The sequence below is a fragment of the Ahaetulla prasina genome, chromosome 7 (genome assembly GCF_028640845.1).
Source record: "Ahaetulla prasina isolate Xishuangbanna chromosome 7, ASM2864084v1, whole genome shotgun sequence".
In the NCBI taxonomy this organism is placed as follows: domain Eukaryota; kingdom Metazoa; phylum Chordata; class Lepidosauria; order Squamata; family Colubridae; genus Ahaetulla; species Ahaetulla prasina.
Genome location: NC_080545.1, coordinates 33,879,527 through 33,906,373, shown reverse-complemented (window position 1 = coordinate 33,906,373; position 26,847 = coordinate 33,879,527). Strand labels below are relative to the sequence as shown.

General features: G+C 39.6%; 1 protein-coding gene across 1 annotated transcript in view; it reads left to right on the top strand.

Annotated features, from left to right (window-relative positions):
* FOXP2 (forkhead box P2) overlaps positions 1-26,847 on the top strand; it is a 1,142,483-nt gene that overhangs the window by 781,656 nt on the left and 333,980 nt on the right. The window lies entirely within an intron of this gene.

The following is a 26,847-nucleotide window of genomic DNA, read 5'->3' as shown; positions in this document are numbered from 1 at the left end:
AAATCAATAGTAATCATTTTATGGGAAAATACTCTTAATTTAGGTCATAGTTGCAAGCCTTGCTTAATATGATTTACATTCTATCAGGATGGAAAAAATAAACAAAAAATGTTTTAAAAATTTACACAGAAAAGTCATTCAAAAAATTATCATTCTCTACCATTTAATCATTAATTGCAGCAAACATGGAAAGACAGAAGTAAGCAAATGAGGAAGAGGCTGAGATAGCAGTTAGTACTTTATAAAGAAGCTACATAACACAAGAAATATCTAGGGAAAAGACTATGGGCATAATAAAAGAAGCATTGACTGGGGTTGAGTTATTTTGTATATATAAGGTAACATTAGTCTTTGGAGTGCTCCATTGGTAAATCTTTCAAAAAAAAAAAAAAAAGTAACACATGCATATGGAAAATGGAGCAATGTCATGGGAGATGGAAAGATGATAGTAAGTGCCTGTAATGAATTCATTGAATCCTTTATAGATTAATAATGGTGGTGCAGTGGTTAGAGTGCAGTACTGCAGGCTACTTATGCTGACTGCCGGCTGACTGCAATTTGGCAGTTCAAATCTCACTGCCTCAAGGTTGACTCAGCCTTCCATCCTTCCGAGGTGGGTAAAATGGGGACCCAAATGGTCAGCAATATGCTGACTCTGTAAATCGCTTAGAGAGGGTTGTAAAGCACTGTGAAGCAGTATATAAGTGCTATTGCTATTTTGTGGATCCAAAGAAGTGTTAGTTGATGAAAATAGGTATTATTGCTTTTCTGTAAACTCCTGCATGCTAGTAAAAAATATACATTAGTGCCAAAGATGTTGCAACATGTATATTATAATTGGAAATTTTTTTATTGTTATGTGATCCAGAAATGCTCATGTGACAAATATGCAAAATAAAGCTCTAGGATAAAATTAATAGAATTATAAAAAGGCTTGAGAAAACCTGTGCAAACAAATAAGATCTAGTTTGGGGGAAGCTTGATTCAGAAGTAACCTACGTATTAGCAGACATTTTCACCTTAAGAAGGAATATTTGGGTCCAAACCAACATTCAAAAAACTTCTAAATTGGGTCCCCAACCCCCAGGTTGTGGAACAGCACCAGGCTATGGCATGCCAGAAACCAGGCCGTGCAAACAACTGGAGCCCCATCCATGGGATGCAAGCAGCATGCGAAAGCATGTCTCCCCCAGCCCGCAGAAAAACTTCTCTCCATAGAACCAGTCCCTGGTGCCCAAAGGTTTGGGGGACACTGTTCTAAATTACTTATCCACCTAATTTGAATAATATTCCTAAATATGGGGTAATAGAAAACAAAAAATTGAACAATTGTTCATTGCAAAGAAGCCATCTTGTCTCATATACTAACTGTACATATCATAAATCTATGTCACAGTATTTTGGGGTCTTCTAGAAAAGTTTCAGGTACAAGGATAATTCCTAGGAAGAGTAAATTCATTACATGAACCCCTCCCAGAAATAATCAAAAATAACACCAGTTGGTGGACACACTTTTAGCATCGTTGTTTACATATATAAACAAAACAGGCCATATACTAAGAGATTGGGGATTAGCAATTATTATACCAATCTATAAAAAGGGTAATAGAAATGATCCTGGTAATTATAGACCCATTAGTTTGCTGTGTGTTATTAGCAAATTGTATGCTAAACACCTAAACTATAAACTCCAGGATTGGCTAATCTCAGGGGGGATAATCAAGGATGAACAATCCAGTTTTAGGGAAGGAAGATCTACGGTGGATCATAATCAGATATACAGGTACCGGAACAGACTTGTAAGTGGATCACAAGCTACCTAACAAACAGGAAGCAGCAGGTGAAGCTAAGCAAGATCACATCAAATACCTGTACAATTAGCACAGGGACCCCCCAAGGCTATGTGCTCTGCCCACTTCTCTTCTCTCTGTATACCAGTGCATCTCCAACGATCCATCTGTTAAGCTACTGAAGTTTGCCGATTACACAACAGTGATTGGTCTCATTCGAGACAATGACGAATCCGCATATAGACGTGAGGTCGAACGACTAGCCTTGTGGTGCAACCAAAACAATCTGGAACTGAACACACTCAAAACCGTAGAAATGGTGGTAGACTTTAGGAGAAACCCTTCCATACTTCCACCTCTCACAATACTAGACAACACAGTATCAACAGTAGAAACCTTTAAATTTCTAGGTTCTATCATATCGCAAGATCTAAAATGGACACTAGGGCTTACCTAATGGCACTGAGGGAAGCGAGGCGTAGCTACGCCTCCTCCCTCATTGCATCGGCAGATAACCGCCCAGCCGCCCTGTTTCGGGTGACTCGCTCCCTCCTACACCAGGGGGAGCGGGATGACCCGTTGCAGGGACGTGCTGAGGAGTTTAACGGTTTTCTATACGATAAAATCGTTCAGCTTCGGGATGGTCTGGACCAAAATTGCGGTGACGCGGGTGAGACGGCTGAGGGTGGTCTTGGTGACATTTTATGGGATGAGTTTGACCCTGTGGCTCCCGAGGACATGGACAGGTTGTTGGGTAGGTTGAATGCCACCACGTGTTTACTGGACCCGTGCCCCTCCTGGTTGGTGCTGGCCACTCAGGAGGTGACACGAGGCTAACTCCAGGCAATTACGAGCGCTTCCTTGGTGGAGGGAGTCTTCCCGACCGCCTTGAAAGAGGCGGTGGTGAGACCCCTCCTCAAGAAGCTTTCCCTGGACCCGGCTGTTTTAGGTAATTATCGTCCGGTCTCCAACCTTCGCTGCGGCGAAGGTTGTAGAAATATGGTGGCATATCAGTTTCCCTTACACCTGGATGAAACTGTCTATCTAGACCTGCTCCAGTCCGACTTCCGCCCGGTTACAGCACTGAGACGGCTTTGGTCGCGTTGGTGGATGATCTCTGGAGGGCCAGGATAGGGATGTTCCTCTGCCCTGGTCCTATTAGACCTCTCAGCGGCTTTTGATACCATCGACCATGGTATCCTGCTGCGCCGGTTGGGGATTGGGAGTGGGAGGCACCGTTTATCGGTGGTTCTCCTCCTATCTCTGATCGGTCGCAGACGGTGTTGACAGGGGGCAGAGGTCGGCCCGAGGTGCCTCACTTGTGGGTGCCGAGGGGTCGATCCTCTCGCCTTTTGTTCAACATCTATATGAAGCCGCTGGGTGAGATCATCAGTGGCTTCGGTGTGAGGTACCAGCTGTACGCTGATGACACCCAGCTGTACTTTTCCACACCGGGCCACCCCAACGAAGCTATCGAAGGGTTGTCCCGGTGCTTGGAGGCCGGACGGGTCTGGATGGGGAGAAACAGGCTCAAGCTCAATCCCTCCAAGACAGAGTGGCTGTGGATGCCGGCATCCCGGTACAGTCAGCTGAGTCCTCGGCTGACTGTTGGGGGCGAGTCATTGGCCCCGATGGAGGGGGTGCGCAACTTGGGCGTCCTCCTGGATGAACGGGTGTCTTTTGAAGATCATTTGGCGGCCGTCTCCAGGAGAGCTTTTACCAGGTTCGCCTGGTGCGCCAGTTGCGCCTTTCTAGACCGGGATGCCTATGCACGGTCACCACGCCTCATGACGTCTCGCCTGGATTACTGCAATGCTCTCTACATGGGGCTCCCCTTGAAGGGCATCCGGAGGCTGCAGTTAGTTCAGAATGCGGCTGCGCGGGTTATAGAGGGAGCCCCTCGTGGCTCCCGTATGACACCAATCCTGCGCAGGCTGCACTGGCTACCTGTGGCCTTCCGGGTGCGCTTCAAGGTTTTGGTAACCATCTTCAAAGCGTTCCATGGCATAGGGCCGGGTTATCTACGGGACCGCCTACTGCTATCGAATACCTCTCACCAACCCGTGCGCTCTCACAGAGAGGGACTCCTCAGGGTGCCGTCAGCTAGGCAGTGTCGTCTGGGGGCGCCCAGGGAAGGGCCTTCTGTGGGGCTCCCACCCTCTGGAACGAACTCCCCCCAGGACTCCGTCAACTTCCGGACCTCCGAACCTTCCGTCGCGAGCTCAAGACACATTTATTCATCTGTGCAGGACTGGCTTAGATTTTAAATTTATAGGGGTTTTAAATTGGTTTTAATATTTATATTTATATTTTTTAATAATTGGGCATTAACATAAGTTTTTTAATGATGATCTTAATTTGTATATAAATGTTTTATGTGCCTGTGAACCGCCCTGAGTCCTTCGGGAGATAGGGCGGTATACAAATATGAATAATAAATAAAATAAATAAATAAATAAGACAGCCGACATCAAAAACATCATTAAAAAAGGGCAACAAAGAACGTTCTTTCTGCGCCAACTCAGTAAGCTCAAACTGCCCAAGGAGCTGCTGATTCAGTTCTACAGAGGAATTATTGAGTCTGTCATTTGCACCTCCATAACTGTCTGGTTCGGTTCTGCAACCCAACAAGAAAAACACAGACTTCAGAGGATAATTAGAACTGCAGAAAAAATAATTGCTACCAACCTGCCTTCCATTGAGGACCTGTATACTGCACGAATCAAGAAGAGGGCCGTGAAAATATTTACAGACCCCTCGCATCCTGGATATAAATTGTTTCAACTCCTACCCTCAAAACGACGCTATAGAGCACTGCACACTAGAACAACTAGACACAAGAACAGTTTTTTTCCTAAGGCCATCACTCTGCTAAATAAATAATTCCATCAACACTGTCAAACTATTTACTGAATCTGCACTACTATTAATCTTCTCATAGTTCCCATCACCAATCTCTTTCCACTTATGACTGTATGACTGTAACTTGTTGCTGGCAATCTTTATGATTTATATTGATATACTGACCATCAATTGTGTTGTAAATGTTGTACCTTGATGAACGTATCTTTTCTTTTATGTATACTGAGAGCATATGCACCAAGACAAATTCCTTGTGTGTCCAATCACACTTGGCCAATAAAAAATTCTATTCTATTCTATTCTATTCTATTCTATTCTATTCTATTCTATTCTATTCTATTCTATTCTATCCTATCTGATACTCCACCATTTAGTGCAAAAATATACGCACAAAAAAAAAATCTTCTTTCTACGTGGCCTTCCTTGATTTTAAGCAGACCTTTGATTCATTATCCAGGAACACCTTATGGGAGAAACTAAAATGCACTACAATTGATAAACGCCTCCTCTTTCTCATGCAAAAATTGTATGCCAATTCCACCTTGAAAGTGAGGTGTAATCCTCAAGGGATTTAAACCGGCCCAGTAAGGGTTCAAAAAGGGGTACGGCAGGGCTGCATCCAGTCCCCCTCCCTTTTTAACTTTTATATTAACCCCCTAATCGATTTTTTACAGAACCCTGATCTACACTGTCCTAATATAGCACAATGCAAAATCCCAATTCTCCTGTATGCCGACGATGCTGCTATTATATCACAAACTCCGATAGGATTAAAGAGAGCAATTAGGGTAACACTTGGCTTCTGCAGACAGAATAAGTTGGTCCTTAATTCTGATAAATCAAAAATTTTAGTTTTTGCCAAAAGACCAAGACAATACTCTTGGAAAATTGAAGGACACAGATTGGAACAGGTTAGGACATTTAGATATCTGGGGGTGGTCTTCCATTCGCAAGGGACATGGAAGGCACACCTGGAGCAGACATTGCAAGCAGCCAATAGGTCCTCAAATGCTATTAAACACTTCTTTTATACAGGCAGAGTTCAATTAGTACCTGCTGCCTTAAAACTTTTTGAGGCCAAAACATTGGCGCAGATTCTTTATGGGGCACAGGTGGGAATCCTTGTAAAGAGAAACTTGCTAGAAACTATACAAACCAAATTCCTGCGAGCCATCTTAGCTGCACCCAAAGGAACTCCAAATGCCTATTTAAAAATTGAGACAGGTATGCCCCAAATTCAGGTGAGAGCCTGGAAGATGATGATGATCTATTGGCTAAAGATTCATTTCTTTCCAGAGGGACTGTCCCCGCTAGTGCTGATAGACAACTTCCCCTCCCCCTGGAAACAGGTGATAGATCACAAACTGGGTTCTTACAGGCTCTCACCAATATTCTTAATGTCCCTAGGCTTTGACAAAGCAAAGCAAGTGGTAATTGAAAGAATGAGGGACATGGAATTCCAAGAAGAATTAAACAGGTTGTCTCTCCATAGTAGGAACAAAATCAAACAGGGTGTGTGGGAATGAGCAGGATATCTGAATGATCTGATCTCTCCAAAACAAAGAATAGCTTTCTTCAGAGCCAGATTTAAGATTCTCCCCTCAGCACTTCTCCAGATTAGGTATAAGAAAACACCAATAGCAGAACGGGTATGTATATGTGGTAAAGGAGAAGTCGAAGATATCTCACATGTCTTGTTGTACTGTGAATTATAGAGTGTATGTAGGTCAACATATATTCTCCCCTTACTAGCGAGATTGACAGGGAGGACAGACGACTTTTATGTAGACTTTCTCCTCCAAGACTCAAATCCGGCTACTACACGTGCAGTGGCAAAATTTTGTGTCGCTGCAATGTCCACAAGAAAAAAATTGGTTACCGAATTATAGATGTCAACTGATGCCAACTTTTTGGAGATATATATAACAGTTATGGGAAAAATACATTTACTCACATACCTGATGGTTCTACATGCATGTAAATTAGGAAGGGACCCTATTGGTTGAGATCATGTATTTTAATCTTAGGAACAGTACTAGACATGATTGATGTCAGTAGTATTTTAATTTTAAGTTACATAACATATAACTGGTTTTTATTATAGATTTTATTTGATACAGTATGTATTATTTTATTCTTGAATTTTTAATTGTATATTTACTGTTTTTTTTTATTGGTTCTGGCCTATGGCTGTAATAAACTTACTTACTTACATTACATGAGCCAAACTTCTGTTTGCTTAGGTATCCATGATATTGAGAAGAAACATACCAAAGCTAATACAGGTAATCCTTGATTTACAACAGTTGGTTTAGTGATTCTTCAATGTTACAACGGCACTAAAAATGATTAATGACTATTTTTCACACTTACAACCATTGCAGCATTCACATGATCACATAAACACAATTCAGATATTTGGCAACTGGTTTGTATGGTTGCAGTGTCACAGGATCACGGGATCAACTTTTGCAACCTTCTGACAAGCAAAGTCAAGGGGAAGCCAGTTTCACTTAACAATTGTGTTATTAGCTTAACAACTGCAATGATTTACTTAACAATTATGGCAAGAAACGTCATAAAATGGGCCAGAAATCACTTAACAAATGTGTTACTTAACAACATAAAAATTGGGGTCAGTTGTGATTGTAAGTCAAGGACTACTTGTATACTGTAGTTAGCTGATTGTCACATTGTGACAGGATTCTTTCTGAACTGGAGGTATATGGTTTTGCAAGAAAAACAAGAGAGTGGACCCTTGTATGTTTTTTGCTATATAAAGTGATGCTATTTACAGTTGGTATTTACACCACAATACTGGTGTTCACCCAGTATCAGCTGCACTGATTTGAGCAAGAGGTACCAAACTTCTTTTAACTTAATTTTATCCCTTTAAATTAATCCTTATCCCTTACACTCCATAAACTGCTCTTCCTTTAATTAGCTGTTGTTTTTAGTAGTCTTCCTCAAAATGAATACAGTAATGATAGCAAAATTAAAGGCAATTCGGGTTACACAAATGTGAAGACAAAGTAGCACAAATAAATCATCAAAAGGCAAAGACAAGTTCCTTTGCTTAAAATTTCAAAGCTTTATCTGAATACATAGAAAACTTTTAAAGAAATCTCACATTCTTGTTTTTTATGTATTACAATATTTGTATACGGTTGTTATAAAAGATCTCTAAATTATAAAAATCAGTATTAAAAAATAAATTGAAAAAAGGTGGTACAATAAATAACATATAAATAAATTGTATACAGTTGTGTCCCTCTCATCTATGAAAAAGCCTATGTCCTGATTTTAATTTATAAAACCATAAATTAAAAAGGTAAAACTGTTGAAGATGTTTGCCACTAAATAGAAAACAGAAAAGTTATTATTTTATACAGTTACATAACGAAACAAGGACCTTTCATGGGTATATGGTTCATCGCACACTCATGCAAATGTTTAGATTATTCTTCTGATATTATTATACAGAAAAAATGTGAAATTATAGCTGTCAATTCTTTAGCTGATGTTAGCCATCATATACATTGACTTCTTTCCAAGAAACTTCCTAACATAACATAAAGGATTCACATAGTGTATGTTAGATTCAAGCAGTGTGGCTGCTTGAATAATTGACAGATGGAAATTTTGTCAATGGGCAGCTTGTCTAGGGGCCATCTAAATTTTTTTGGTATGGCACTCAATGTGCCAATAACCACTAGGAGCACAATGTTAATATTCAATTTATGCCATAATCTTTCAATTTCAATTTTCAAATCTTTATACTTTGTGATTTCCAATTATTTGTCTCCTATTTTAATTTCTCTATCCTATTCTTGTCTCCTATCCTCTGATATTGCCACATAAATTATCCATACCTTCTGCTCAACCACAGTTAAATCTGATCAGTTTTTATTTAGAAATCCTCAATATTTTAATCTGCTCATTTTCAGCTACTTTCATTACTGGCAAATGATAACTTTTACAGATATTCTAGTGAATAATTTTCATTACTATGTTATGTCATTGTTTGTAATTGTTTAATGCAAACTTGTAAGACAAGTTGCATATAGGATCTACTATTTCTTCTGCTTCATTACACATTCTGCACTTTGAGTCACTTGACTTTTTTTTTCAATTCTGGCCTAAATTACATTATTGTGAATAGCTTGTTCTTGAGCTGCCAAAATGTATGTATGTATGTATGTATGCATGTATGTATGCATGCATGTATATATGTATGTTTATGTTCTGGATTTTTACTGTTTTATTTAATTGTTTTATAATTTTAGAATTATAAGTGGCCCAGATTCACATGGTTGATTTGGGAGGTTATAGACATTGAAGGAATAAAATAAAATAAATAAAAATCAAAACTTCAGTTTCTGTTTTGATGTTCCAGTTATGAGCCATTACCAAGTTTTATATTTATTCACATTCCCCTCAGTCTTTTGCAGAAATTGAGCATGTAATCACCACTATTATTTATCAACTACATTGACAGCATAAGCATAAAATCTAAGCCCAGGAATAAAAATAATATAAAAAAACTATTCTTTGCAGATGATCAGGCAAAAGAAGTACAGCTAAAGAACTTCAACAACATCTCATATCATGAACCAAGAATGCAAAACAAATAATAAGAAAATTATTAAAGAAAAAAAAGTAATAGTAATTGGAAAAATACATCTTAAACATAATAGAGGGAACAGCATGAAACAAGTATCAGAATTCCAATATTTAGGAACATTTACTGGAGATGGTAAAATGGGCAAAGAGATTAACACACGATGCAGTAAGGCAAGCTACCGTATATACTCGAATATAAGCCGATCCGAGTATAAGCCGAGGTCCCCAATTTTACCCCAAAAAACTGGGGTAAACTGGGGACTCGAGTATAAGCCGAGGGTGGGAAATGAGGCAGCTACCGGTCGGGGAAACCCTCCCTCCCTCAGCCGAGAAGGCTGGCGGCTCCCCCGCCCCGCCCTCTCACTGCACCGGCAGGGCTTCCCCGCGCTAATGCAAAAGCCCGCCAAGTTTGCGCCATCCGGTATAATGTGAAAAAAAGAAGAAAAAAAAACCTCGAGTATAAGCCGTATATACTCGAGTATAAGCCGAGGGGACGTTTTTCAGCACAAAAAACGTGCTGAAAAACTCGGCTTATACTCGAGTATATACGGTAAGTATTGGGATAGCTAGCCTCACTCCTATAACATAAATACAAAGAAGCATCTCATACAAAGCATATTCATCCCCACCTTATGTTATCAGTGCCAAACATGGACAATTACAATAAAGCATAAACTAAAGGAATGAGATGACTGAGGAAAGCTGCTGGAGTGACAAGAAGGTATAAAATCAGGAATGAGGGGAAAGAATTGGAATATTAAACTACATACAAAGATAGCAAATAAAGTAGGTTGCCCATTTGGAGAGAATGTCTGGGGATTTCATACCATATAAGGCATACATAAAAAGAGGAGACGGTCAAAGAGCATGAGGCAGACCCAAAAGAAGATGGAAAGATAACATCAAAGATACGTATAGCAGCAATAAATAACAATGTTGAGGCCCCAAGAAGCACAAGAACTAAAACTTTGTATCTCCCTCGACACCCAAAGTAGTGAAGGAGGAAGTAAAGAAAAAGACCATGTAATGTTTCTCCTTGCCAGCATTCTGTTCTTGATTTTATTACATTATTTTGATATTGGTGTTTTATTTCCTGCACATTAAGTAACTTCCACTTACATGCATATTTTTGGCTGCTTTTTATGTATTGAGCTAATGCATGCTTTTCTTCTTCTATAGTTTGTTTGATTTGAAATAAACCTCTGTCTCTATTTCTGTGGGCCAGATATAATCTATCAATATCAATATGGGAATGAAATGCATAGTGAATAGTCATTAGGTTTCTTATTTTTTCTTCGAACTGTTCAGTTCATCTTATATCCAGTTAATAATTCCATCAGTGTATTGCTTCCTTGGCATCACCCAGATATAGATGCCTTTAATGGTGTTTCCACCTTTCAATTTTGTTTTTATAAATTTTCTCACTTTTTGTATTCTTTTATTAATCACATGTTTAACTATCCATCTTTGATGTTATCCAAACAATTTTGTTTTTATAAATTTTCTCACTTTTTGTATTCTTTATTAATCACATGTTTAACTATCCATCTTTGATGTTATCCAACTGTAAAATGCCCAGATATATTTAGGATTTCTCCTGATGGTTTCCAATGCTTTGGCCATTTGGCATTTCAATTAAATTACTGTTTGTGATTTTACAATGATTTATTACTACTGTAGCACATTTCTATAAGTCAGATTCCATTGCTATTATTATGGTTGGTCGCACAGTCAGCCAGATATTCATCCAGGGTTTGCTTGGTTCCTTCCTTCCTTCCTTCCTTCCTTCCTTCCAAATGTATGTATGTATGTATGTATGTATGTTTGTTTGTTTGTTTGTTTATTTTCTATAGTTGCCCATTTCAGTCAATGATTCTAGAAAGCTTGTAATTAAAAAATCACAGTTAAAATACTAAAAACTTATTAAAACAATGAAATCATTAAAATTTCACTAAATATTTAATATTTAATCACCAGATTAAATATGCATAGGAGCAAGATACTTGGCCAGTTAGCAATACAGCCAGGAAATGTGGCCCTTAACACATTCAGCATCCTAGGCACAGGAATATAGCCAGATTTCTAGGCTTATGAAAGGCCAACAGGTTTGGAACCATTCTAATCTCTGCAGGGAGATTCTGCTTGATCTCGTTGGATAGTGGTTACAGACACTTGGAAAAATGCGATCCCCCAGGTACCCCAGTTGCAAGCCATGTAAGGCTTTAAAGGTATCCACCAGCACCTTGAATTGCACCCAGAAACACACTGGTAACCAATGTAGCTCATACAGAAGTAGGGTTATGTGTGCCATGTATTTGGCACAATTTATTATCCACATAGCTGCATTCTACACCAATTGAAGTTTTCAAATGGTCTTCAGGGGCAGCCCCATACAGAGCATGCTATAGTAGTCTAAACTAGAAGTTATAAGGATGTGAGTTACAGTGAGCAGGGCATTCAAGTCTAGGTATGGATGCAATTGGTACAACACCTGAAGGGATGCAACACCTCTTCAAGCAGGAGTTGCAAGTCCAGGGGGATCCCCAGATTACACATTGAGTCTGTCTGGGGAAGTGCAATCTCATCCAGAACTTTTTATCCCAGCCATTCCCTCTTGCTAGGATTTTTATCCAACTATCAAGTTCTTCCCAAGAATCTGGGATAGAGAGATGCTGTTGTTTGATGGTTTTAAAAATATAATTGCAAGATACAAATTATTCCAATAAAGCTGATTTTTGCCGTTGCCTGCTAATGAGCTTGTCAATGCCAGTCAATGTCAGTGGAGTTCATTTGGTGCTCCAAATGTTTTGGGATTGCATTTAAGGTGGCTATTGGTGTTGGCACTATCCTTGTTTACCTTTGCTGCAGTCATTCTACTTCTGTCTTTATATTGTGTAATGTTCTCCAGTTCTTTCTCTTCTATTCTGCTGTCCCCAGGTACTTCCAGGTCCACTATCCATACTTTTTTGCCTTTCTTATTAACAGTTGTTAAATCTGGAGTGTTTGTCTGTTCTAAATTCTAAAGTTTCAAAGTATTTTAAACTTCTCATTATTATCATGGTTGGTTGCATAGTCAGATAGATAATTAGACTAATTTGGTACTTTTATTCACTACTGAGTTCTTTTCAAGTATCTAGGACAGTGATGGCTAACCTTTTTGCCATCGCGTGCCCAAAGTGGGGGGGGTGTATGGGGGGGTTGCATGTGAGCATGCCCACACCCATAATTCAATGCTCCCCCGTGCTGTACCCCCTGCACATGTGTGTGCGACCCCTCCGCACTCACCCCACTTTTGGCACGCAATGGCAAAAAGGTTACCAGTGGGCTTGGTAGGCCCCTTTTTCACTCTTCCCAGGCTCCAGAGGCTTTCTTGGAGCCTGGGGAGGGCGAAAACAGTCTTGCCCACCCCCCTGGGAGGCCCTCCGGAGGCCGGAAATGACCTGTTTCCCAACTTCCAGTGTGCACACAGGAGCTGAGCTAGGACAACGCTCACATGCCCACAGATATGGCTCCATGTGCCACCTGTGGCATGTGTGCCATAGGTTCGCCATCACAGATCTAGGATATGTAGATGTTGTTTGATGGTATTTAAGCTGTTGTTATAGTATGTAAGCTGTTCTAAGAAAAGCTGCCTTTTGCAATTGACTGGTAGTGATTTTGTTGATGCCAATGTGCTATTGTTATTTAACAGTATTGCATAATTTCATTCAAAATCTGTAAAAGATCCCAAATTTTCTTTTATTTTTAAACATATGCTTTATGATTTTACATGTTTGTGTATGTGCTGTTCTTTTAGTAAACAAACATGCAAAACAATGGTATCTATTTCAGATACCCTCCCTATTTGCCAGTCACGAAGGGAAAATAGAGAGAGACTTAGTTTCTGTTGTTCTTTATCTTTTTATTTAAAGAAAGCATTATAAAAAGAGTTGTCCATTCAGATTTGCAGTTCAGTTCTATATTTATTGTTTTTTCTGACAATTTTACCAAATTTACAAAGGGGTTGTATAGTTAATATTACATGTGTTGACAGCAGCAAGAATTGTATTTGCACAATATTGGAAAAATGAGGAAATTCCTACAAATGAAAACATAATTAAAAAAATATTAGACTATGCGGAAATGGATAGGTTAACATTAAAGATAAAGGATAAAGAAGATACAGAATTTTTTTTAATGTGGGATTTGTTTTACAAATGGTTAGACAATAAAGGTAGAAATTAGAAGTTGGAAGAATACCACTATATACAAGTAAATATTGTTACTATTATTGATATTAAGTATAAGTAAATTGAACCAGATAATACCCTGCTTATTAAGCACTCATCTATGTCAAAGAAAAATGTACAAATATAATTTATAAAAAATTTTTTACCCAGTTTTGAAGCTAGGATGTTGCTTGGTTGTTATAATGCAAGGTCGTAAATCATGATTTCTATCTAAAGAAAAAGGTATATTTAAATAATTGATTTAAATTCAATTTAAATTGGAAGGAAGCTGTCTATCTAGACCCTTTCCAGTCCGGCTTCCGACCCGGTTACAGCACGGAGACGGCTTTGGTCGCGTTGGTGGATGACCTCTGGAGGGCCAGGGCCAGGGGTTGTTCCTCTGCCTTGGTCCTATTAGATCTCTCAGCGGCTTTTGATACCATCGACCATGGTATCCTGCTGCGCCGGTTGGAGGGATTGGGAGTGGGAGGCACCGTTTATCGGTGGTTCTCCTCCTATCTCTCCGACCGGTCGCAGACGGTGTTGACAGGGGGGCAGAGGTCGTCCTCGAGGGGCCTCACTTGTGGGGTACCTCAGGGGTCGATTCTCTCGCCTACCCTGTTCAACATCTACATGAAGCCGCTGGGTGAGGTCATCAGTGGTTTCGGGGTGAGTTATCATCTGTACGCTGATGATACTCAGCTGTACTTTTCCACCCCGGACCACCCCAACGAAGCGGTCGAAGTGCTGTCCCGGTGCCTGGAAGCCGTACGGGTCTGGATGGGGAGAAACAGACTCAAGCTCAATCCCTCCAAGACGGAGTGGCTGTGGATGCCGGCACCCCGGTACAGTCAGCTGCTCCCGCAGCTGACTGTTGGGGGCGAGTTAGTGGCCACAAAGGAGGTGGTTCGCAACTTGGGCGTCCTCCTGGATGGTCGGCTGTCCTTTGATGAACATCTGGCAGCCATCACCAGGAGGGCCTTTTACCAAGTTCGCTTGGTTCGCCAGTTGCGTCCCTTCCTTGACCGGGAGGCCTTATGCACAGTCACTCACGCTCTGGTTACGTCTCGGCTGGATTATTGCAATGCTCTCTACATGGGGCTGCCCTTGAGGTGCACCCGGAGGCTGCAGTTAGTCCAGAATGCAGCTGCGCGAGTGGTAATGGGAGCCGCTCGTGGCTCCCACGTAACACCACTGCTCCGTAGTCTGCACTGGCTTCCTGTAGTCTTTCGGGTGCGCTTCAAGATCCTGGTTACCACCTTTAAAGCGCTCCATGGCTTAGGACCCGGGTACTTACGAGACCGCCTGCTGTTACCTTATGCCTCCCATCGACCCGTACGCTCTCACAGAGAGGGCCTTCTCAGGGTGCCGTCCGCCAAACAATGTCGGCTGGCGGCCCCCAGGAGTAGGGCCTTCTCTGTGGGAGCACCGACGCTCTGGAACGAACTCCCCCCTGGCTTACGTCAAGTGCCTGATTTTCGGACCTTTCGTCGTGAGCTAAAAACATATTTATTCATTCAAGCAGGACTGGCATAAATAGTTGATTTTAAATTGGGGTTTTAGTAATATTTTAAATTTTTAAATCTTTTAAATTACCGGCCGTTTAGTAATAGTTTATTTTAATTTCTTTTAATTGTATATATTCTGTATTTTATTCCGGCTGTACACTGCCCTGAGTCCTTCGGGAGAAGGGCGGTATAAAAATTTAATAAAATAAAATAAAATAAATAATAAATTTTTTCATTGAGCATTTTTTATATTTTCTAAACAATGCTTTAAAACATCCCAGTAAAACATGCTAAAGTTTTTATGGTATTCAACAATTTCCACAAATAAGACATACTTGTATTTGTCATACCACATATACTTTCATTTACAGTTATTGTGCATCATATTATAGTTATTAAGCATGGCAATTGATAGCTGAATTCTTTTCAGTGTTTTTGTTTCCCTTTTGCTTCCTTCTACTTTGGGGTAGCTCCATCTCATGAAAACAAAGTTGTATATTTATGACTGATGGCATTAGAATTTTGAATGTCACCGAGGTAAAAAATAGAAAGATTTCTTGTTTGCATCCTAAAAATAAAAGCACATGTATAACTTGGATCTTGGGAAAAGCTGATGTGTAATAGGAATGACTGGTGCCCAGTTATGCAATTAGCTGTTTTTTCTGGATCAATTTTGAATAGAAATATGATTTTTTGTAAAATGGTCACATTTATTATTTATATTTAAAAAGTCTCCTTAAACTGAGAGAATCTGCAAAACAATTAATTGTGTGATGTTTTAATGTTTGTATTATAATAATTTATTATTAATGCATTATGCAATTATGCAGAAACAATTACATGTATATGTTAAACTGAAAACCTGCTCCGGTGACTGGAAGTAAACTGGAAGACTGGTTCGTTATCATTAAGTATTTCCTGGAAAGGAAAAGAAAGATACATGTTAAATATTGGCTTAGGATTCTTATTGTATATTGATTGGATTAATTATACTTTTATTGTATTATTTTTATATTTTATTGTGTTGTATTGTGTAAGCTGCCTTAAATCACTTAATGAAGCAGCACCAATAAAACAAGCAAACTAATAACATGTAATTTTAATATAGCCTGCATATATCCTTGATATAATAACGAAGTATTTTGTAATATTGGATAATTACTGATTTGAATTGACAGAAAAAATTGATGGCATGAAACCCAGTTTAGAATACAGGTAACCTGTGATTTATGATCACAATTAAACTCAAAATTTCTCTTGTTAAGTGAGATAGTTACATCAGTTTTGCTCCATTTTATGACCATTCTTACCACAGTTAAGTGAATCACTGCACTTGTGATTTACACTCGGATGCGATGCTTCACAACTGACTCACATTTATGATGGTTGCAGTATCCTGGAGTCATATTTTATGACCTTCTAACAAGCAAAGTCAATGGGAAACCAGATTCACTTAACAACCATGTTACTAATTTAAGAACTGCAGTGATTCACTTAACAAATGTGATGAGAAAAGTCATAAAATGGGACAAAACTCACTTAACAAATGTTTCACTTAGCAACATAAATTTTGGGCTCAGTTGTGGTCATAAATTGAGGATTACTTGTATGCAATATGATATGCACACATTTTTTTTCTTGTCAGTTGAATGCCAGTACAGTTTAGATCAAATATTTTCTTGCATTCATTACATAACTGTGTTGGCTTGTGGTAGTCTAACTGAAGTACAATTTTGTTACACTGAATATATTTATCTTCAGGGGAGCTTAAATGCACTTAGTCTAGAAAACTCTATTATCTTTTCACCACAAGAATGAATAGTGCCATATAACAATAAAATATCTTCTTCATATAATTTTGTTTTCCGGATTTTCTATGGCATCTCCCACATTACTCAAAGCAGTCAATCATTTGCTTGAGTCAGTAGAGAATTTGGCATAATTGCATAACAAAGGAGGGCCAGGCCATGCATTATACCAAGTCAAATGTTCTTCAGTTACTCTTAGTGATTCCTATACTTCAGCTTCCTATAATCATATTGTTATAAGCAGTTTTGTGTTCCATGGACTTTTGGCTAGAGAGCCTTTGTATGTCCCTCCAAACTATTTAGCTTATTCTATTTTTTTATAAAAAAGGATATTTCTGACATGAATAGGTATTTAAATACAAGAAATCTTATACACATTTAAACTGTAGAATATGCAGCAAACCTAGGATATTAATAAATATACTACTAATCCATAAAGAATTTTCCATAGTAAAATATTTATGATCCTTCCTACATCTGAGTTGTCATTGTTTCTGAGGGATATATTTTCCATTCTGGAAACAGCATTTTAGTGAATTACATAAAATAGCCACAAGGTATTAAGATGAAGGAACTCATTAACTCTGTCTCTGTATCAAGCTCACTGTTATCAGGCATTTCTTCTTCCAATAAATAACACATTTTTACCAAATAAAATCAATGATCTGTTAAAAAATTAAATATGGATCAATATCTAAAATTCCAATCTTTGAAATGTATTAGAACTATTAAAGTGCTAACGTGAAAGCATATTTGTCTCCAGATATCTTCAGGATGACATATGTTATTAAATACTGCATATTTCATATGAACAGAAATATTCTATTTTTCTACCAAAAGGAACAAGGTATTTTATTTGAAATAGTTAATTGTTTTCATATAACATTCCTTCTTTGTTCAAATTCTAGTATACAAATGATTATTATAAGAATTAATTTACAAGCTGTCTTATAGAAAGTGGTTCACTTCCCATTAAAATGGATCCCAATTCAGAACTGATTTTATGTGTCCTGTGCAGAATATTTAGAGTATATGTCCTCAAAGACTTTGGTAGATCCCTTATATCTTTCAGTGGCTTTTAAGACCATCAACTATCACTTTTTTGGTTACCTTGCCAAGTAGATTGGTGGGGTACAGTATCTAACAGAAGATGGGACCATAGAGGAAGCAGCAAGACAAGAAGCAGCGCCATAACAAGGAGATTCCTATAAAAAGGAAAGCATTAGAAACATATGTTTGGTAGTCTTTCAAGATCATGTTATTAAAAATATTTGTATGATTTCCCATGTAAGAGCACAACTCTGAGTGATTTATAACATCTAATAACAAAACCATCAAGCGAAACAAAAACTAAAAACTGCCTTCTCAGTTGTCCCAAAGGTGCTTTTCAAAAGGCAACTGGACTTCTCATCCAAAAAAATTCTTCAGGAGGGAAAATGTTATCAAGGTAAAATCTAAGAAACTCCAATGGTCTTTGGAAAAGCACCTTTGGGACAACCATGACCTGGATAATTGAGAATATCCATAGATATTTGGCTTCTCAATCATTCTCCTAGAATGCCCAACAATCATTTATAGGCTCCAATTACTCCATCCCATCAACTGGGTTAAAAAAGCAGGTCGTGATGGCCTTCTGGAAGGCTAAAAGGATGAAGGCCTACTGGATAATTGACTCTCCTATTAGCAACAAAGATCTTACAGGAAAGTAGTTCAAAGTAGTTCTTGATTCCTTAATTTGTTGCAATAATACTGGTTATTGTAAGACTCCTTTCAGAAGATGATGCTATCAAGGATACTATATTTTTCCTTTCTAATTCAGAAGGATTCTATCATAAAGTTGCTGGGAGTCAGACAGTAATATATATTACTCTTATTAGAGTTTGTTGCACAGTCAGCCCGATGTTTAGCCTTGATTTGGCATTTTTATCCACCCATCTTCCCAAGGACCTGGGATAAGCAGATATTTTTTGATGATGTTAAAGGTATTGTCATAGAATATATAATCTGTTGCCTATTGTGATAGGCTGATGATGCACTTTCAATGTTATTAATAGTATTATAATAATATACAACAACATGAAATCACAACAGCCAATTATTTAGGTGATGATTATTTTCATTCACATCAAGTTCTTCACAAGAATCTAGGAGTGATGTATATGTGCAGATCCAAGCATTGTGGCCTTTTGTAACTAACAGATGAAAATTTTGACAATGCACAGTATTTCTCAGTGTCAGGCTGCCTCTGATTATAACTAGGAAAGAATACACCTTGACTTCATTTGCAAATAAAGAAAAGTACTTTTACTAATTACATCTGGATTGCAGCAGGGTTAAAGTTGAATCTGAGACAGAATATGGCTGACAATCTGTATCACCCTATTCCTCCCTCCTCTGTCCCAAAAGGTCATCAGGTCTGGTCCAATGCCAGCTCCTTCCCGGGGTCCCGGGGTAATCTTCTTCCGCAGGTCTCTGGTTGTCAATCAAATCAGGAATGCAATGTCCGTTAACGTTCGCGCCCAAACATTCCTGTGAATTCAAAACATTAATCTCTCCTCCCACCTTAATTATGTCAGACCGACACTCTTAAAGGCCCCTCTCTTCTTAACTTGAATCCAATAGCTATTTACATTAGAAATACAATCTCATTCTATCTAACAACTGAAATACAATCCCCTTCTATCTAACAACTGAATATAAGGAGCACAAAGAGATATGAAGTTTGGAGTGGAGGCTGACATTCGGCCCTCCTGCAACAAGGACGTCAGTCCTAGAAAGAAAAGAAAAAAATTAGGGTTTGTCAGGATATTTTTTATAGAATTGAGCTATCTTTTCTGAAGCACGAACATCTTCCTTGTTCACCCATTCGGCTTGGGACAAAGGGAAGTGCTTCCAAGCAATGAGATATTGAATTTTATTTCTATGTTTTCTTGAATCCAAGATTTCTTTTATTTCAAAATGTTGTTCGCCCTCTATGAGAATTGGTATAGGAGGGGGTATATGGTCAGCACGGAAAGTGGAAGTGTGTTCCGGTTTCAGCAAGCTGACATGGAAAACAGGATGAATTCTTCTAAGTGTTTTTGGTAATTGTAGTTGTACAGTCACGGGGTTGATGATTTTCACTATGGGGAAAGGTCCCACATATTTAGGTCCCAGTTTTTTAGACTTTTGAGTAGTTTGTAAATATTTGGTGGAGAGATAAACATTGTCACCAACTTGGTATTTGTTCTCAGGGGATCTTTTTTTATCTGCTTGTTTTTTATGTGCATGGTGAGCGTCATCGATCGCCTTGCGAGTCATTTTCCATGTGCTTTGTATTTGATCTATCCATTCTGATAAGGAGGAAACCGCGGTTTTCTCCTTTGGAAGTTCTGAAATGGGGACAAAATCTTGGCCTGAAGCTACTTTAAAAGGAGTAAATCCTGTGCTACTATGAATTGAGTTATTGTAGGCAACTTCAGCAAAAGGAAGTAGGTCTGCCCAATTGTCTTGTTGATAGTTAATGTAACAACGTAAATATTGTTCCAGTACCGAGTTCAAGCGTTCGCAACTTTCATTAGTCTGGGGATGATGGGAGGAGCTTAATCCTTGGGTGGAGCCAATCAGTCGCAGAAATTCTTTCCAAAATTGAGAAGTCAATTGGACTCCGCGATCTGAGATGATGTGTTCAGGGATGCCGTGTAGTCTATAAATGTGTTGTACAAACAACTTCGCCAGAGTCTTTGAGGAGGGTATTTTCGAACATGGAATAAAATGGACTTGTTTGGAGAAAAGGTCTGTCACTACCCAGATTACAGTATTGCCTACACTTTCAGGTAGCTCCACTATGAAATCCATGGATATTTCTTTCCATGGAGCTCCTGGTCGGGCTACTGTTTGGAGTAGTCCAGGAGGTTTTCCTGGAGGCCTTTTAGAGGATGCGCAAACAGGGCAACTTGAGATATATGATTGAATGTCTTTTTTAAGACTTGGCCACCAAAATTGTCGTTTAAGAAGATGCAAGGTTTTTACAAATCCAAAATGTCCTGCCATTTTGGCATCATGGCATCGTTGTAGGATGGTTTCTCTGAGTGATAAAGGAACATATAGCTTCGCTCCAATCCAAGCTAGTCCATCACGGAGTGTGCATTCATGCGAATGCGCCAAAAACCAGTCATCAGTGTTCAAAGCTTCCTTAAACAACTTAGTTAGTTCATCTGGTAGTGATGACTCGGTTTTGGTATGGCTTCGAGTTATAGCTGGAGCTGCTAACTGTTGAATGGGAAGTATTGGGCGAACCACCTCGGAGCGAGTACCATTGTATTGGGGCAAGCGTGAAAGAGCATCTGCCAAAAAGTTTTTCCCTCCAGGAATGTAATGTAAGGAGAAATTAAAGCAGTTAAAATATTGAGCCCATCGGGCTTGTTTAGGCGAAAGTTTTCTAGGAATTTTTAGCGCTTCTAAATTTTTGTGATCAGTCCAAACTTCAAAAGGATGATTAGAACCCTCTAAGAATTGTCTCCATGTGCGAAGAGCCCAGTGGACTGCAAATGCTTCCTTTTCCCAAATAGCCCATCGTCTTTCAGTTTTAGTTAATTTCCGAGAAGTGAAAGCACATGGCTGTAGTTTACCATTGGAATTGTTTTGGAGTAAAACGGCTCCGACTGCTACGTCACTAGCATCAGCTTGTACCACAAAAGGGACATCCACGTCGGGGTGTTTTAAAATAGGTTCAGCGGCAAACAGTCGTTTTAATTTCTCAAACGCTGCTTGACATTCCATTGTCCATTCAAGAGGTAATGATGGCTTGGGTTTTGTATCTCCTTTAGTTTTTAAAAGGTTGGTGATTGGTAAAGCAATTTGAGCAAAGGAAGGGATGAATTGACAATAAAAGTTCGCAAATCCCAAGAAACTTTGCAACTGTTTGCGTGTGCGTGGGGGGGCCCATTCTAAGACAGCTTTCACTTTCTCTGGGTCTATTTCTAGTCCATCCGCCGATATGCGGTATTCTAAGTAGTCTATTTTAGTTTGATGGAAATCACATTTGGACAATTTGCAGTAAAGTTCTGCAGATAATAACTTTTTAAGAACTTCTCTTACTAGTTTAATATGTTCCTCCATTGTTTCTGTATAGATAAGTATATCATCAAGGTAGACAAGAACTCCTTTAAACAAATGTTGATGGAGTATTTCATTTATTAGTTGCATGAAAACTGCAGGCGCCCCCTGCAGTCCAAACGGCAAAACTCGAAACTGGAAACACCCTAGTGGACAGTTGAAAGCGGTTTTCCATTCATCCCCCTCCTTTATACGAACTCTGTAGTAAGCCTCTCGTAGGTCCAATTTGGTGAAAAACTTTCCTTTCGCTAGATGCGCTAACATATCTTTCATGAGCGGCATGGGGTATACGTTTTCGGCGCACACCGCGTTAAGGTTTCTATAGTCGACTATCAGACGAAAGGAGCCATCTTTCTTTTCTCGGAACATCACTGGCGCAGCCACACGAGGCCTAGCCGGTTGGATAAACCCCCGCTCTAAGTTTTTGTCTATGAATTTGCGTAGCTCCCCCAATTCCTTTTGGGTCATGGGGTAAGCTTTTGGTTTTGGAAGCTTTACCCCCGGAAGGATGTCTATGGCACAGTCAATAGGCCTATGGGGAGGTAGAACGTCTGATGCTTTCTCACTAAAGACTTCTCGCAAGTCCCAGTATTCCTTAGGTATCCTCTCCTCCCCGTCTATCCGTTCGATCATTGCCCCCATCGTATCTTGGAACATGACCACGGTAGATCCCTCCTTGGTTTCTCTTTTTTTCCCCTTTAGTGTTCTAGAGCGGAAACGTAAGACTCCTGTCCTCCAGTTAATATGGGGGTTCCACTTTCGCAGCCATGACAACCCTAGCAACAGGGGTTGGTCCATCCCTGGGGCTACTATGAAGTTTAGGATCTCGCGATGGTCTCCTATTATCATTTCTATGGGTTCTGTTACGAAATGGGCGGGTCCTCCCCCTGCCACAGAGCCATCCAACTGGGCAAACGCTATAGGCCTACTTAGGGTTCTCAGTTTTAGTTCCATTTTCTCTACTAGTTCGGGACTGATCATGCATCTAGTACATCCAGAATCTAGTAGTGCTAACATTTCCCCCTTATTACCCGAAGAGGGTACATGCAGGTTGACTGGAATGTCCAAGGGACCCCGTGTCCAACTCACCAGAAGGTCTTCATCGGACTCTGACGTGGTTTTGCTGTCATCAGTTTCAGTCGATGCTTCGCAATATTCCCTGATGGGTGTGCCCTTCTTGGCGACGCCCTCTCCCACTTTTGCCGGCTTTAGCGCCTTAGCAGTTGGTTTCACTGGTTCCTTTTCACCACCAGAGGTCGTCTTTAGCACCAGCTTCACCCGACAGTCGGCTGCTCGGTGGCCTTTTTTCCCACATCTGTAGCACGCAGTTGAACGTTGTCTCCCTCCCTCCGGTCTAGGAGCGTCCCTAGAAGGGCCTTCAGTAGAATGGGCAGGGTACGGCCTTCCAGTGCGCTGTCTTCTGCCACGGTCTTTCACCAGTTTGATTTCCATCTCCGCTGCCAGGGTGTACCAGCCGTACAACGTGGTTGGAGAGGCTCGTGCCCGGCACAGTTCATAGAGATTTTCCATTCAGACCATCTTTGTAAATGTCGACCAGGGTCACCTCTGACCATCCTCTCATAAGGGAACTAGATCACTGAACTCCTGGTTGTAATCAGCCACCGGCCTTCTCCCTTGCCTGATGGTTTTCATCCGGCCTTTGGCCTTCTGCTCTGCTAGGGGGTCCTCGAACCTCCTCCTCAGCGCAGTAATAAAATGCTCATAGTTTTGCAGTAAGGGGGAGTGGTTGGTATATAGTGACACAAACCATGCAGCTGCTCTTCCGGTCAAGTTGTGGGTCACAGCTCTAACTTGTGTCGCCTGTGACCAATAATCTTCCCCCCAGTCTATCATGTGGTCATTCACTATCGCCAGGAACAATTATAAGTCCTTGGCATTCCCATCAAATTTCTCTGATATGGGGGGGATTTTTGGCTTTTTCCTTCCCCTGCGCAGCCTTGCTTGGTCAGCAGGTGGCGTGCGACCCCCATCCAATTCAGCTGCCTCTGGGAAGAGGGGTTCCGGCTCTGGGCCTTCAGAAATCTCTCCGCCCTGGGAATCTCCTCCAGCTGGCCCCTTTGTATTATCTTCCTCCTCTTCTCCCTCCCACCTGGAGGACTGAATAGGGGATTCATACCTTTGGCGAGCTGCTTGCCTTATTTTCACTTCACGGAAAAGATGAAATGCCTCCTCCAGCTGGAGCTTGTTCCTTATCTCTTCTTCCTCTTTTCAATCTGAAAGTCTCTCCTTCCCCTTTTTTTTTCTTTTTGTCACTCCAGACGGAAGCTCTTCGGTGTTCGGTTTCCACCCTTTCTCTTCCAGTTTTAATTGCTCTATCCACCGAGCTCTGCAATCTTCCAGCTCAGGGTTAAAAGTGTCAGCAGAAATTCCTCCGGACGCCTCCCTCGGCTCAGCAGGCGGCTGGCCTTCCATCAAATTTTTTCTGTCGACCCCCTCGGTATTTTGGTTAGAATCCTGGTTGGTCGACATGCTGTGAGATTCAACTTATTGTCAGCTGCCTCTGATTATAACTAGGAAAGAATACACCTTGACTTCATTTGCAAATAAAGAAAAGTACTTTTACTAATTACATCTAGATTGCAGCAGGGTTAAAGTTGAATCTGAGACAGAATATGGCTGACAATCTGTATCACCCTATTCCTCCCTCCTCTGTCCCAAAAGGTCATCAGGTCTGGTCCAATGCCAGCTCCTTCCCGGGGTCCCGGGGTAATCTTCTTCCGCAGGTCTCTGGTTGTCAATCAAATCAGGAATGCAATGTCCGTTAACGTTCGCGCCCAAACATTCCTGTGAATTCAAAACATTAATCTCTCCTCCCACCTTAATTATGTCAGACTGACACACTTAAAGGCCCCTCTCTTCTTAACTTGAATCCAATAGCTATTTACATTAGAAATACAATCTCATTCTATCTAACAACTGAAATACAATCCCCTTCTATCTAACAACTGAATATAAGGAGCACAAAGAGATACGACGTTTGGAGTGGAGGCTGACACTCAGTGCTATCCAATTCTTTTTGGTATGGCAGCTAATCTGCCGATAACTACTGGAACTACCATAGTTGGTTTATGTCATAATCTTTCAGATTTTCAGATCTTGATATTTTGTGATCTTCTCTAATACTTTGCCTTCTATTCTACTGTGCCCTGGTATTGCTACATAAGTTATCCACACTTTCAGTTTTTCAATTACAGATAGATATGGTGTGTATATGTAAAGACTTTACCAGTTTATATTCAGTAATCCACAATATTTTAATCTGCTCATTTTCAACTACTTTTTGAACTCTGTGTTCCCACCAGTTTTTCATAACTGGCAAATTATAATTTTTACAGATGTTCCAGGGAATCATTTTGGTGACTGGAATCTCACTGTTTATAGCTATATAACAAATACATATACATGTAGCAAATAATATTTTTAGAGATGTTCCAATGGATAAATTTGGTGATTATGCTGTTTATAATTAGTTTGTATAATATTCTTACACAAGCTGAGTATATGATCTAATGTTTCTTCTACTTCCTTTACAATCTTGCACTTTGAGTAATTTGATTATTATTTTTTCAATTCTGGCTTTGATTTCATTACTTTGAATAGCTTGCGTTATGCAGCCAAAATCAATTCTCCAATTTCTTTTTTTATCAGTTAGGATGAGATGTTTCTTAAGACTCAGACCTTCTGCTTGAATGTGTTTCTCTGTCTGGTGATGGTCCTGAACATATAATTTAGCAGAAGCTTTTTTCCCCCTAGCATGCCTTGTATAGTCAGGGTTTTGAAAGCTGACACATATCCCAATAACAATAGGAGAAGAATTTCTAACTGAAACATTTTTTAAATGTTGCTGCCTTTATCATGAAATCAAAATCCAATAAAATATAATGTTGAGTTCTTTAGTAAATAAATCTAAATGTGTAAAGAGGTTTGAAAGAGCATTTTGCGAAACTGTCATCAAAAACTGGTAGTGTTGGGTAGGGTCAATACTATAGGATGGGATACCACTTCTAATCTCTGAAGCCTCTTAAATCTGTCTCCCTCCTTTTTTTTGTTTCATTGCCTCTTCATGTGCTTTCTCTAAGCAAGCACATGCTCAATATGTCTTTTCTCTGGACAGTAATTCAGATTAGACCCAAAGAGAGATATTATTGTAATGGGCAATAGCAAAAGCAGTTAAGAGAGGTGGGCCAGCTGGAGAAAGGACTCAGTAAGAGCATAAACCATTAACCAAACATTACTGAAAGTGTAGGCAAAAAACCTTAAAGTGATTAATTGTAGCATGAACTTTCATAAAGAAAAATACATTTTATCAGATACTAATACTATAATATTTAGGGAAAACTCATGTAGGAGTTTGTCTTCTGTACTCATTTTTGTTAATAATATGCAGGGATATATGGAAAGGCATGGTATGTTCCCTGGCAAAACACGTTTTTACTCCATGGCAATTTTCATTGCTATCTCTAATTTATTATAACATGAACTGACCATAATAAAAATCATCAGTTTTATTTCATATTTGCATAAGCTTTCAAATTTAATATACATTTGTTTAATTATGATTATTACATAGCAGACCTATCCTTAGAAGTTTACAAGAATTAACTTGACTTATCAGTTCCTTCCAGTTGCATCCCTATCCTTTTGTTAAGTGAAAGGAATTTAAAGAACGGGCAGAATAATTTTCACAGAGCTGGAGCAAGCTAGATGTAACCCTGGTTCTTTCCTTATTCAAGCTGCAGCTAACCATGAGAAAAAATTAGCAATTCTTTCTTGCTTTGTATTGTTGCTAGTGGGTTATGAAAAAAAAGAATGTTAACTTCTTTGGAGAAATTATAAGGAAGTGTTTCCACTCTTCTTCTAAATTTCCTACAAGTGATGTAAAACTTTATCTTTTCCAATAACAGCCCTTCAAATATGGAGAGTCTTTATT